Source organism: Ictidomys tridecemlineatus, chromosome 3 (assembly GCF_052094955.1).
Source record: "Ictidomys tridecemlineatus isolate mIctTri1 chromosome 3, mIctTri1.hap1, whole genome shotgun sequence".
Classification (NCBI taxonomy): Eukaryota; Metazoa; Chordata; class Mammalia; order Rodentia; family Sciuridae; genus Ictidomys; species Ictidomys tridecemlineatus.
Window position 1 is genome coordinate 145014424 of NC_135479.1, and position 14097 is coordinate 145028520.

Genomic DNA, 14097 nt, shown 5'->3' on the forward strand with positions numbered 1-14097 from the left:
GTGCTTTCTCCTTTTAGCATCCTAATATCTATCCCAATCCATGGCCTCTACTGAACCTGCCCGATTGTATGCTGTTCCATTGGACAGAATTAAGGGGGGCTTGCTGTAGGTCAGTGTTTTGGACCCTGACCCCACTGTACACTCCTTCTATCTCTTGATATTTGCCTCCTCTCACAGAACCTTCCCCCCACCCTGCTGGGGATTGAACTCAGGGCCTTCTATATGTTAGGCAAGTGCTCTACCACTTAGTTACATTCCCAGCCTTCATAGAGCCTCTCCTTCTCCCTACTTTTACTACCTTCCCCAGAAGGTAGTAAAAGTAGGGAGAAGGAGAGGCTCTATGATCCTGTTGCGTGTTGCAACTTTCTTGGGATGCTCCCTTGTATCCCAACTTCCTGGACATGCTGAACCTGCAAGATGCTCTGCTATAGGGAGGGAGGGAACATGTGATCTCTCTGGTCCTAGGTTCCCTTTCTAGAGAATGAGAGGGTTGACTATGTCCTTTTGACTCCCAACAGCCTCTTCACCAACTGTGAGCTAAGGAGTAAATAAAACTCCTGTAAAGAGTCTTCTCTTTCAGCCACATGGTGCTCTCCCTGAACTGCATGATTAATAGGAGAGTCAGCCATAGACAGGAGCCCTCTCCAGTGTCCATTGCTGCCCATCCAGTATAACCTCCTTGGATGCAAGGATCCTGAAGTATATAATTTTCCTTCCTCCACTTTCTCCCTTGCCTAGGTCAATGCAGAATATTTATTAACAATTTAATAGCCACTGGCCAATTTGGTTGGGGTCCAGTGAGTGGAGTAGGTGGAGCTGTTGATGTTAAGTTAAAGTTTTTCTGATCTAGGATCAGAAGGAAAAAAACCCTTTAGAGATTGGCTTTGAACTTGAGAGGGAAATCTTTTGAGAGACGGTGGTTTGAAAATATTTTCTACTATTGTTAGTGCTTATAAAGACTCCAACTCTTTTGGCCCGAGGACCCATGTTCTCAGATAAGTGTTGTATCTTTGTTCTTGCCTTTGGTAGGTGTAGTTTTTTTGAAGAGGGAAGGGTATGCCATCTATATGGCACAGTGGCGATTTCCAGGAAAGCTGTGGGTATTTCTGAACCTGTCTTGGGATACAGGGCCTGATTACAGCATTAGGCAGTCCTGGACATAGGATTTCAGGAGACTGGAGTCAGATCCCAAATGACGAAGAAGCTGAACCTAGGCACTGCAACTCCGTCTTGGCATGAAATGCCATTGCCACAGGGTCTGACTTGCCTTCTGGTTCCTCAGGCAATATTCTTTCTATTCCTGCCCCCACCAGTTCCCACTCCAAGCTTCTCTACCCATTTCTTTTTGACCCAAGATTTTTCCTTGGCTGAAGGATTTGGGATGGATTTGTACTTAACTTTTGATGAGCTGCTCTGAGTACAGCAGAGTTTGTTTGAAATGGTCCAAGGCAAGGGAATGTAAACATTGTTTCTATTTGGCTTCAGAGAAAACTGTATCTTTTTTTTTGTTTGTTTGTACTTGATCTACCTTTCTGATTATGCCTGTTATAAAATTGGTCTTTCTTCAGCAAAGTGTGCTGGGTAGTAGGGAAATATTAGTGGGAGTATTAGTATCTCAGAGTGTATTTTTGAGGTGGCTTGGTTAGATACCTTTTTTTTTTTTTTTTTAAATGAAGGCACGTGTCCAGGGAGAAGGGTAACAATGAATGGGTTCTAGGTTTGGGGCTTTACGTCTTGGCTCCAGTTAGGAGAAGATGCATTTGTTTTCTTAACCAGTCGGTTTTTATTCAAGAGACAAACAAGAGGCAAGGTGGGGCAGCCCCTGTGTGGGACTGTGTTCCTTCCTTCCCCTTCCCTGTATCTCTGGCTCTTGCCTTCCCCTGGGATCTGCCACCCTCCTCCTCTGCCCTTTCCCTCTTCCTGCCTATGCCTCGCCTCCTTTTTCTGCTCTCCCCGTGCGGCCCCCTGTTGCTCTCAGCCCACTTCTTCTTTCCTCACCCTTCCTGCTTGCTTTGCTGCCCTCTTTCTTAGTCCCGTTGGTTCTGGTTCGTTTGTGGCCTTGGCCTCTCCCGTGCTCTTGTCTTGCTGTCGTCCCCTCATCGCCTCACAGGGGTACAGTAGGAGCGTCATGGGGTTGTTTTTCCTCCTCTTTTGCCTGTTAGAAGTCCCTCTGCTACACCCATACCATAAATAACACTCAAGCATCTGCCAAACACATTCCTCACTTGTGTTAATAGGCTGCAATGATGCTGGAGCCTGTTGCCATGGCAACCTCATTTTTGTTTGACTGTATCCCACTCTGCTACATAAAGCCTCTGTGCTCACTCACACACAAACAAGCACACTCCACAACTATGATCCATGCTTGGATGTCAAAGATTATTTTGGAGATAGCCTCTTTGGGCCCTGTGGAGGCAGGGTGGTCATTTGAACCCAAGGAGATGGTCACCTCCTCCAAGTATTACCCTAGTAGGTCATAATGAATGGAGAGACCTGCTCAAATGTTTGGTATTATTATTTCACAGCCACCTTGAACCTGTTTGATGTGATTTCTGAGAAGATTCTGACCCCGTATGGGTAGGCAGGAGAGTAGAGTGCAGGGTCCCATCCCCTCCCAACCCTGAATTACTTTTGCTCCTTACTCCTTGCCTCCTGCCCTTTAGGAGAAACAGTGATTTCCTGCATTTCTTCCTTTGTGCCTGTTTGAACTCACAACTGTCACCAGTTGTTCCAGCGACCAGAATGGCACAGGCACTGTGTGGGTGATGTTCTGTGACTGAGCACGTGTGAGTGTCTGTTGTGCGGAGGCAAGGGATGGGTGGGGGTAAGGACATGGGCCAGAAATCCACCGCTGTGGCTGCCCCAGGGCATGTGCACGTGTGAGCCAGCGCATGTGCCTGCCCGTGTCTGTCTGTCTGGCAGGCGTGCTGGCCCGGGTGATGGGGGTGGCCTGAGAAGCTTTTGTGTTCACTTTGAGAGGAGATCCTCCTGGCTCTGTTCTGTTTGTTTTTGGCTGGTAGCTGGCTTCCTATGGCCATTAGCTTTTCTCATTCTTCTGACCTTGACCTATGACTCCTCAGGGACTGTATACACTCCCTCCCATTTCCATAGTGAGTTTGGGGGCTGGACTTGAGTGGGCAAACCCCTTCACCCCAAGGAGCCCATCCTTTCCTTTTTCCTGCTGTGCAGTGGCTCAGCAGCAGGATGAACACTATTGGAGTGCCACCTCCTTGATCTGGAACTTGGCCCAGTGGCCAGTCTGGAGGATCACTGTGGCTGCCCTATTTGCACTGCTGGGTGATATGGAGGACACTTCTACCACAAAGACCAGGTCATTGTCTGCCACCAATGACTTCCCCGTCACCTGTGTTTCTGTGCAGGAGAAATCTGGCCACAAGTGAATTCCAAATAGCACCAGCAGGCTGGGGGTGGGGTTGACTTTGAATTTGGAGTGGAGAAGGGTCTGCTTGTCTTGATAATTGCATTTAGCAGTTACGTTTGCTAATTGTCTTTGATTGTGTTGCCTACTTCTCCAGGCAGCTAGGAGGGAATGTGTGAAGAGGAACAGAAGCCGCTCCTGGCAAGAGCTGGAGCAGGTTTCTGGGTAGGGGATGTTCTGCTAGATCTCAAGGGTACCTTGATCACTGTGGGGAGGACTTCAGGAATGGTGGAGACTCAGCCAAGGAGCAGAATGCCTGGCTGCTATATCTGTAGGAAAGTTCGCTGTTAATAATTCAATTTAAGTTGTGATTTGCAAGCAAGAGCATGAAGTCTCTGTGCTGTGGGACACAGAACAGAATGCTTCCATTTATGTGAAGAGGGCACAGGCAGTTGTTAAGCACTATCATGGAAACCTGTTTGACCTTGCAGGAGAGTTTAAAAATCAGTGTAAAAGCCTTGAACAAAAGCTCTCTTCTAGAGACAGACAGGCCCTGGACATGAGTCCCTGTGTCAGAGAGTGTAGCTGGCAGCAGAACAGGGCTGTGGCATCTCCTCTCCTGGGAGGTATGAATGGAACTACCACTTTGGTCCCAGGCATGGGTGTAGTGGGGAAAGGGCAGGGTGACCAGAGGGGGGGACCTCCTGGGTTGTGCCAGTCTCTAGCTGGGTGACATCTGGTCCATGATTGCCTGCTCTTTATTTCAACTAACTTTATTCATCTGTGGCAGGTCCAGCTTGTGGTCATTTCTTCCCAGGAGTGCTCCCTGGCCTGGGAGTGGAAAGTTGCTCTGGGGGCTCCAACATGCCTGTTCCCATAAGCCCTTTGGGTGGCAGTTATATAAGTGACGTTTGAGCACATTCTTTTCTCACCCATGCTTACCAGATGGGGGTAGCTGGCTGGTGGAGGACAGGATCAACACTGATTTTCTCTCCTGAACACAAAACTTAATAGAGATCATTGAAAAGTACCAATTTCTTTTTCTTTTTTTTTTTTTTCCCCTCAAGGCGATGTCCAAATATAGGATGGGGAAGATCTCTATGGCATTGTGAAAAAATCTGGGAGTTTCTAGTTAACAGACAGTGCTCTTAAGGTGAGAATGTGTTTTTGAGATGGCTGATAGGATCTTGGTTGAATTTATATGCATAACTAACTCACAGGAAATTGAGTTTTCCTAGTCTGAAATATGGTATTTGATTCTAGAATTCAGAGGAAAAGGACCAGTTTGGTAAGAGGACTGGAAACTTTGACTTCTGAGATAACATTTGAGGGCTAGGGGTATTTGGCTGGGAAAAGAGGAGACCATAGCAAGTAAGAAACCCTAATGTGATGGACAAGGTGTTATTGCTAGGGCCCCTGTTGTAAAATATTAGAGAAAGGAGTAAATTATTTTTGGTTGCTCCCAAGAACAGGTTTAGGGCAAAGAAGTGAAAATAGTAGGAAAATTTCAACTCTAGGTAGGATATACCTTTCCAGCCATTCCTGTAGCACCCAAACTGAATGCCTCTTGGGGTGTTTAGCTCTCAATGGAGATATTCAAGTGGAGACTGGATGGCTATCTGCCAAGCTTATTATTGAGGAAATTGCCCGCTTGGTGGAAAGAAGTTTGGATGGGTCACTGTATTATTGATTCCCAACCTTGGCTCATTGTAATTTTCTTGGAAATTACAGACTACCAGGCCTTACTTGCAAAGTGCAGCTTTATGCTGGGGTGGTCCTTGAATTGGATTCTTTCTTCTTCTCTCTCTTTTTCTTCCCTCCCTTCCTTCACTTTCGTTCTGATACTGGGGCTTGAACATAGGGACTTGAGCTTGCTAGGCACTAGCTAAAACATTAAGCTGCACTCCATCCAGCATGGATCTATTTTCTAAACAGCTTGGCTCTAGTTTTCAAAGCTTCCCAGGTGATCTTTTTTATCATCATAATTGGCACTGGAAATTGAACCTAGGGATTCTCTACCACTGAGCTACATCCCAGTCATTTTTATTTATTTTTATTTTGAGACAGGGCCTTGCTTAGTTGCTGAGGCTGGCTTTGAACTTGGGATCCTCCTGCCTCAACCTTTGGAGTAGCTGGGATTATCAGTGTGTGCCACCATACCAGGCTCCCTAGGTGATCTTGATGACAACTCTTACAATTTGGAGTCATCGGCCAAGATGACCACTCAAGTTATATCCAACCCTAGGATTCAGTAGCTCGGTGTCTGACAGCAGAATTGCTACTCCTAGTCCTCTGTGCCTCTGTGGTATCCTCTCGTCATGCCCTTCTAGGTGTACCAGTCAGCTTTTTGTCACTAAAAAAAAAAAAAAACAAGGCAGCTAACTTTATAAGGAAAAAAGACTCACTTATACTTAGTTCATGGTTCTAGAGGTTCAAAAGCATGAAACCTACTTTGGCTCAGTTCTTGGGAGCATTAGGTCACATCATGGTGGATAGCAAAGACAGGAGCCTATGTGCGAGCAAGTGGTCCCATCTTGAACCAGGAGCAGAGAGAGATGAGTGAAGCCAAATGCTGGCTCTTATAGTAACCCTCTTGCAAAAACTATCAGAGAGTCACACGAGAACTAGCAAGATGCTGTGTGCCCACCTGTAATCCCAGTGGCTTGGAAGGCTGAGCAGGAAGGAAGAGAGCAAGTTCAAACCAGCCTCAGCTACTCAGCAAGATCCTACCTCAAAATAAAAAGTAGAAAAATATGGGCTGGGGAAAGGGCTAGTGGTAAAGTACACCCTCCCCCCAAAGAGAGAGAGAGAGAGGGAACTAGCAAGAGTTCATAAGAAATACCTCACACCCCCAGTGAACTCAGGACCTCCTACTAGGCTTCACTTCCAAAGGTTCCACTACCTCCTACCAGTGCCAGCCTGGGGACCAAGCCTTGAATCACAGTGGACCCTTGGAAAACATAAATCATATTCAAACCATAGCCCTTAGCCTCTGTTTAGAGAAGCAAACCTGGGTGCCATCCAGGTGGGGCCAGTGTGTACTGATGCAAGGATGCAGATCTGGAAGGTGGTCCGGCAATCGTGATGATGGGACTCATCTGCTATCCCAATACCCTGCCTCCTGTTGGAGGCGAAGCAATCTGTGGCTCACCATGATGGGATGGTGAGCAGTGGACCTAGATTTTGACTCCTGGTTTGCTCATACATTTGTGTCTGTAACTGGATATGAAAACCACTGAGGAAATGCCAGGAATGGATGGTCTAGAATGAGGAGAATAAGGAGGTTGAGAGTGGAAAAGCAAGGCAAGAGAGAGGGAACAATTAGAGAATTGGGAGGCGTTTGAAGAAGGAGAAGGAGGACTTAAGGAAAGGGAGAAGATATTGGAGATGTATGAGGAGGCCAAGGACTTGCAAGTGGGGGCAGGGATGCCATTGGGAACAATGGGATATAGTCACAAGAAGGAGCGTAGACAAACAAAACACAAGGAGACAGTGGAAGCTTTATTCTTTAGGCCAGCCTCATGTGTCAGCGTGAAATTGTGTCGCCCCACCCCCCCACTATCTCTTGCTCTGGGCATGAGGCCTCCTGACCTCACACTTTCAGGGTCCCCCTCCCTCCCCTTAGAGGCTCCCTGGGCTTTATCACAAGCTTACTGGGGTCCTACCTGCTTTTGGAAGGGCTCCAATGCCTCATGTTTATCAGTGCTCAGCACATAGTAGGTGCTCAGTAAGGGTTGAATGAACGAACAAGTGAATGAATGAGTGGAGGGGTGGGCGGACGCCTGCACACAGACTCTGGGCTGTGCTGAAGTGCTAGACCAACACCTCCACAGAAGGAAGCGACGCAGCTCGGCTTGGAAGCCTATTTTGGTGGATTGTAATCCTAAACTCTGAGCAGGGCTTCCAGAATCCCTCCCGCTGCAATTTAAAATGTGTGCTTTAGAAACAGAGCTGTTGCCTGGCACTGCCGATACTATGTCACTTTGCAGATTTAAAAACCATCATTAAGTCATTCTTGCAGCTTTCTCTCCATTCATTCGAATAACAATGGATTATGTTGGTGCCCACTGTGGCCAGGCATTGTGCTAGGACAGGGGGCTGCAAAGATGGTTCCAATTGGGTCCCAGCTTTCCCAGGACTGCCTTAGGGCCACAGTCTCCCACTAAGTGTGTCCCTGGGAAGGGTGTTAATTGATGTTTCACATACACACATATGTTCCGTGTCAAATAAATTTAGGGAATAGAGTCAGCCTTCTGTATCTGCAGGTCTGCATCTCTGGATTCAACTTTCTGTAGATTGAAATTAAAAAAAAAAAAAACACGAGACATCTGTACTGAACACATACAGACTTATTTTTCTTGTCATTATTCCCTATCAGTTATACATAGTAAAGGAACTATTTACATAACATTACATTGTACCAGGTAATGTAAGTAATCTAGAAATGATTTAATACACAGGAAGATGTATTTAGATTATAGGCAAATATTGCACTATTTTATATAAGGGATTTGAAACCTGCAGATTTGGGTATAAGAAGGGGTTCCCAGAACCAGTCCCTCAGAATACTAAGAGATAGCTGTGCTGGGTTTCACCAGAAGTCTTAGATGTTAAAGCTTTTAACATGTTAACGTGCACAAAATTGTCAAGAGAGGGATATTGCATGAAGCCCTCATAAAATATATTTGAACATAGACCAGTTTTTCAAGGACCATACTTAGAGTCATTAGCATCTGTTAGAACCTGCTGGGACAGAGGCCTCCGCCTCTGGGGTGGACCTACAGAGGCACCTAGAGGAGGCTGTTTGTTTGACAGCCTTCCTCCCTCAGGAGGGAGTCTGGCCAGGCTGCACCGGCTGGCTGCCTGTTTGCAAGTCTCATTCTCCATCTGGGTCAGCAGTTCTTTACAAAATTAAACGATGGGGCTGGAAGGGACCGGGAGATGCCTCCTTTATCCAGTTTCAGTTTCTTTTAGGGGTTTTCTGCTGGTAGTAGACAGTGGAGCAGGTTGGTCTTCTGCATCATGACCATGCCCGGGGTCTGGGCTCCACTGAATATCTTCCTAGAACTTTTGCTTCAGGAGTTGAAAGTGTTACTGCCCATAGAGAAGTAATGATGGGCCATTACAGATCATCCTTTTCCCCAAATGTCTCTTTCTTTCCCATCCCTACTCTCCAAAAGGAAGAAACTCTTAAAGAATATTGGTGATAAACAATGAGCATGCGTCGAGTCTTCACGATGTACCCTGCATGGGGCTAATCCCTTACATGCAAGACCTTTACTTAACCTTACTATCAACAGTGAAGAAACCAGGATAGGAGAAGGTAAGTAACTTCCCATAGTCACACAGCAAGCCATGTAAGAGATGGGTCAGTGCCCCACCTACATCCCCTGGGCATTTGGCTCCTGCCTGGCAGACTTCCAGCCCTTACCTGGCTTCAGCCCCTGGGGCCTGCTGGTGGGGCAGATCAGAAGGGGGTGCTGGTGGATGAGTACCCCAGGTCCCTTGCCCCTGGGGGTGGGAGGAGTCTAATTCCTGGTCTTGTGTTCTACACTGTCTTCGTAAGGATTAAGCTCTGGTTGCTCACAGTGGGCACAGTCTTGGTGATACATACCTTCTCCTGCTCTTCTTTCTCTTCCTTCAGGTTTTTTTTCCCTTCTAGTACTTCCTGGGTCACCTCCTAGAAAAACCTTTTCTTTTTTTTTTTTTTTTTTGGTTCTGGGGATTGAACCCAGGGGTGCTTTACCACTGAGCTACTTTCCTAGCCATTTTTATATTTTGACACAGGGTCTCAATAAGTTGCTTAGGACCTCCCTAAGTTGCTGAGACTGGCTTTGAACTTTTGATCCTCCTTCTTCAGCCTCCTGAGCTGCTGGGATTACAGATGTGCACCACAGAATCCAGCCAGAAAAATCATTTCTTCAGTCCTTGCCTCTAGGTCCCTTTTCAGCGAAATCCAGAGAGTAAAGAAGCCAGATCCTGGTGCAGGTTGGACTTGACTGCAAGGGAGGAGAAGGCCCTTTGTTGGGGACACAAAAGTATCAAATGGAGAACTTGATTGATATAGAAGCCTGAGCTTCTCTCTTATTTGATAATATATGTTGTCACTAGTATATTGGTTTCTGGATTAGAAGGATGATGTGAAAAAAATGTGAAGCGTATTTTTAAGAAAAATATGTGTTATTTTTTGAATTGTTAATTTTTTAAAAATGATGTGGCTTTCCCTGCCCTTTTTTGTTAGCCATCTAATCTCTTCAGATTTCTAAGCGGTTGTGACAGGGGACAGTAGACCTTGTAATAAAAAAAAAAAAAAGTTTTCTTAAAATGAGAAAAGAAGACCTTGATTTGCAGCATTTTTGCAGGCCTGAAAGAAATTACATGCTGACTTAAGGGCCTGCCAGCTTCTTGGCCAGGCTGTGACATGGCTCAGCCGGTGGAGGACTCAGTAATTAGGAGTCTTCTCCTGGAGTCTGCAGGGAACTTGGTCTGCTATGGCAGTGCCTCTTCCTTGGTATTTCTGTAGTTTGACACTCAGCAGACTTAACTCTGATGGAACTTGCCCAGACCACCATGCACAGACATCTAAATTCGTCATCTCAATACTCCATTATTAAGCACCATGTGTGTGCTATATGGCTAAAGTCATATAATCACAGGAGTGAGACAGGGTCCTTGCGGGGATGGGAGGGAGATTTGCTCCATGCTAATAGACCTAGGCCAGGGTCCTTTTGAGGGTCCCTGTGTCATCACGCATGATTTGTTACCTGTGTGTGGTCATGTGGGTGGTGGAGGGGGAGAGGGAAGGCTGAGATAGGCATTTTTCTATCCCAAGGTCACCCTGAGGGGATCTTTGAAAAAAGTACCTCTGCCAAGGCCAACCCCAGACCACTTGTATTAAACTCTGTAGGGATGAGGCTGGGGTGACCCTAGGGTTGAGACCTGGGCTTAGCTAGAGGCTGGAATCCTAGACCAATGACTCTGATACCTCTTATTTAGCATTTTATGGTGACAGAGGACTTTTTTGTATGTGTGATGTTGCTTACATCTTGTGACAGCTCTGAGCAGGTGATGGGTTCACATGGGACAAACCTGGAGACCCAGGACACAACCCTGGTGGTGTAGACTCCTGGCTGAGTACCTCACCTTTCTTCAGTCAGTTTTCTCCCTGTACATGGTGACACTAGCTGACTGTGTGGCAGGACCTGTGTCACTTTGCAGCAGCCCAAGTTAGTGCCCATGAGGGCCTTCTGTGGGTGGGAGGCGAGCTACAGCCTTGTGTGACTGAGGATGCTTTGGAAATAGAGGCTCAGAGAGGTTAGGTGACCTCATTCAGGCTACACTGTTACCTGCTTAAGAGCTGCTGTGCACATCGAGATCTCTGACCCCAAACCAAGTGCTCCTTTTGTAGACAGGCCCAGCACTGGGCTGGGCTGGGGTGCCTTCCATGCTGTGGGTGGTACACCTGCTCCTGGGCAGTTGTCCCAGCGTGGTTTTGGAATGCCTGGCTTGTGTTTGTAACTCCCTTCCTTCACCGACGGAGTCTGGCACAGATGGGCCCAAGCCTGTGGCGAAGCATTCGGGGCCACCTGGGACCAGCTGTTCACCTGTGAAGAGCTCCTGAGAGGTTTTATAGATGACAAGTATGAACCGAGACTCAGAAGAGGGCTCAGAAGAGACTCCAGGGTAGCTCAGCTCTAGGCTGAGCTTGCCTCATAGCTCATCTTCTGGTGGCAGAAGTGGGACAAGGGAGGGAGAGGAGGAGGCTGGCGGGATGCACATTAGGACTGCCTGGCGATGTCTGAAGAGCGGCAGGCATGCGGTTTGGCGCTTCCTAGAGTGTTTCTTGGATTTCTTTAAAGCCCAGCTCCCCAGAACCATCAACACCCTAGAAATACCCCCACATCTTTAGCTAAACCTACTCTGCCCTGTTGGTCTTTTCAAGGAAACTGGAGGAAAAATGAAACTCGGTTGCCAAGTGGATTTTTGAGATGTTATTTTTCTTCTTTTGGGGCTGGGAAGCCTGTTCACTCAACATGCCCTGCTCCCCACTCTGACTTTGGCCAAGTCCCTTTTCCGGTAAGCATTTCACCATGCTTTGAGGACAGGATCCATCATGCCAGCTGGGAAGTGTCTTGGCTCTGACATCTCTGCCAGGAGGCTGCAGAGGCAGAGGGGCCAGAGTGAACCCCAAGCCCCAGGGGAGCCATAGGCCTGCCTTTGCAACATCTGACCTGCAGAACTAAATTAGAACGTCCCCTTCTTTGGCTGTGTAGCACTTGGATTGGCTTGTTATTTGCTTTGTTTTGAAGATGGAGCTCAGGGCCTCCACCATGCTGAGCACATGCTTAACTACTGAGCTATACCCCCAGGCCTGCTTGTCACTTTATCTGTCCCTTCCACTTGACTGTTGGCTCTCTGCAGACAGGGACCTTGTTTGTTTAATACCCAGATGTTTTCTGAATGTCCTTGACTTTCAAACACCTTGTTGCCCAGCACTGAAGAGACAAAGGCAGAAGATTTTCATTCTCAGGTTCCACAAGAAGTTCTGACTTTGGCAGACAGTGTTCCCTCATGGACTGGCATATCCCTACCAAAGCACCACCTCCCAATCCTGGTCTTAGAGAACGCAGATTTTCATTAGTACCCTGTCCCCCTGGGGTACCCTCATGTCCCATCTGGTGCTTTCAGAAAGGGCCGTATTGGCCTCTCTTTCCCATCTTTCTTCTGGTTTCTTTTCCCATCCTATGCCTCATCCTCACTCCCCTCTTTGCAGCAAGAAGCTGGGGGAGGACCTTGAAGACTGGCCAGGAGGCAAGTTCCTAGACACTGTCAGGACCACCAATATGGGCAAGGATTGCTACACAGATTCGAAACAGGGGTCATTTCTTTTAAAGCATTTCTGTGAACAGCGCAGTTCCCCAGTGTGTTACAAACTCCTGGTATTTATTGCCATGTGTTACAACACTCCCCTGTTTTCCACCTCCAGGAGCCCACTGGAGCTTAAGCTTAAGTGCTGGAGAGGTCAGGGCCTCTAGGAGTTTCCACCTGATCCCACTGTCCAGGCTCAGCTGAGGCAGCCTGGGTATTGGTGTTTGTTTTCCTTTTTAATTTTTTTTTCTTATGCTGGAGTTGAATGGTGGGCCTCACATGGGCTGAGCTTCCGCTCCACCCTTGAGCCACACTCCCAGCCCAGCATCAGCAATTTGCAATGCTCCCGGGGATTCTAACATGCACCAAGATTGAGGACTTGCTCCCTGAGCCTCCCCTCATCAGCAGAGGGGTCATGTGGGTGACACTGAGTCTGATTTATGACTCTATTGAAAGGCAAGTTGTTTATATCTAAAGGGTTTATTGTGGTGATTCAGTAAAGAGTGATGGCCACTAAAAATGATTGCAGGCGTGTAATTCAGGAAGGAGACTTGCTTGGTGGTTGGTGTATAAAATCTTGTCAGGCGAAGCTGTGGTTTGGTATATTTATGTTGCTCTTATCACCAGCAATTAACCCCAAACGTGGCTCGATAAATGGCTTTAATGCAGTGCCGTAATAATTGCGAGAATATTTCAGAAAATGACTGCTGCCTGGGAATGCGAGACGGCCCTCAGCAGAGCGGCGCACCTCAGCCGGCATTCCTGGAGGCCCTTAGCTACCCGCAAACACCTGTTGGTGGGTATGAGCTCTTTCCTCCTCTCTTTTGTATATGACATTTCACTTTTGAGTAGGGAGAAGTCGCACAGACACCTGGGGCCTCACTGCCCTTGGCTATGTTCATTTGACTTTGTAAAGTCTCTGGAGTGTGACCCAGAAGTGTCTGTAGTAGATACTCATTAAATATCTGGTTGATGCTTGAATGAATTTGCTTAGGAGTACATAGAGGTAGGTAAGTGCTATTAGTCCAGCACTTTTTTCTTCACGCTATAGCTCTGTGAGAAACAAGGAATGACATAGTTGGTGCCTCCTTGTATGCATTTGTTACCAGCACTGAGCCAAAAAGACTAAGAAAGTACAGGAAGGTGATGTGCAGGGTGATAAAGAGATGGGCATGCATCGGAGGTCAGTGCTTTTCTGGCACCTTTGGATCAGGACAGGAAGGACAGGGACCCTCTGTTGCAGCTGCTGTGTTCTGGGAGGTCAGAGAAGTGGGTAAGATTGTCTGTCTGAGAACGGAGAACATTGGAAAGCACCTGCCATGTGGGCAGGGGCCTGGGAAGCACCCTGTCCAGGTCAGAGAGGTGTCCTCAGGGTCAGTCCTCCAGGAGGGACCACAGGTAGACTGTGGTGTGGACTTTTCTTTGGAAAAGGGTTATTTGGGGAGAGTTAATTTTGGAATTCACTTTTACTTTTATTTTTGAAGTGGAATATTTCTCCAGCATTGGTGACAATGCCCTAGAAAAGCCAATTAGTCACCCTCTGACATCTCCCTGAGTGGGGTGTTGCTGCCTGCTCCTTCCCCACCTGCCCTTGGTGACTTCCTTCTCTTCCCTGCAGGTCTCTGGGTGATTTTACTATAGGCAGGTCCACTGGGACTTCAGCTGCTCTGAGGTGGTGTCATTTCTGCTTCTATCTGGGGGTGTCTGAGGAGCTACATGAGCTTGTGGGGTGGTGGTGGAGCACCCTATCAGAGGATGCGATAGCCTGTCCCTTCCAGGGCCAGGTCTGTGAGCTTGGTTCCAGCCCGCGTCCCCACATTCTGTTTGTTTTTTGAGGTGGGATCTTGCGT

The 14097-nt window shown here is 47.4% G+C and overlaps 1 protein-coding gene and 1 long non-coding RNA gene across 3 annotated transcripts in view; both read left to right on the forward strand.

Annotated features, from left to right (window-relative positions):
• Window positions 1-14097, forward strand: part of Adcy5 (adenylate cyclase 5) — a 146785-nt gene that overhangs the window by 1969 nt on the left and 130719 nt on the right. The window lies entirely within an intron of this gene.
• LOC120884468 (uncharacterized) lies at window positions 360-9738 on the forward strand. Its single transcript, XR_005726905.2, has 3 exons — window positions 360-4532; window positions 8560-8702; window positions 9240-9738. It is a non-coding gene; the product is annotated as an uncharacterized LOC120884468 (long non-coding RNA).